This window comes from Pteropus vampyrus, unplaced genomic scaffold (assembly GCF_000151845.1).
Source record: "Pteropus vampyrus isolate Shadow unplaced genomic scaffold, Pvam_2.0 Scaffold62, whole genome shotgun sequence".
Lineage (NCBI taxonomy): Eukaryota > Metazoa > Chordata > Mammalia > Chiroptera > Pteropodidae > Pteropus > Pteropus vampyrus.
The window spans coordinates 755,107-755,678 of NW_011888843.1; positions in this window are offsets into that span (position 1 = coordinate 755,107).

Below are 572 nucleotides of genomic sequence, written 5' to 3' on the forward strand. Positions count from 1 at the left end.
GCGCGGGGCTGACATGGCTCCTGGGAGACACCAGGAACACGCCGGTGTCTGTCCTTTCTCTCATGGAGAAGGAAGACATCTACTGTGTCCGTTCCAGGAACGGTCGTTTGCAGTCAGGATCCCCACACGTGAAAGCCCGCGCCAAGTCGGGCAGCTCTTATTGTCCAGGTGGAGGGTGGTGACAGGAAGGACGCCATCAAACAGAGAAACGCCAGTCTACTAACCCTTGCGCATCTGTGGGGTGTGGCTGAGGGCAAAGATGTCGTAGAGGTGGTTTCCAATCAAAGACCTAAAACTAAACAAAGAAAGCCTTTCGAATCTGCTGTGAATAACAAATAGCATGCAGTTGAGTGCATATGATGCCTGAGGGAAAAGCTCAGAATTTTAAAAAACATATTAGATTTAACCAGAAATGTTTGAAAAGCAAATATTCCTAGAAGGTTTGCTTATTATGTAAATATTCGACAAGGTTTATCTTTTTCTACATTCATCGGTCTTGTATTTAACATAATATCTCACTTTTAACGCAAACAGAAGAAAATCTGCCCTTGTAGGTAATGGTTTGATTGACC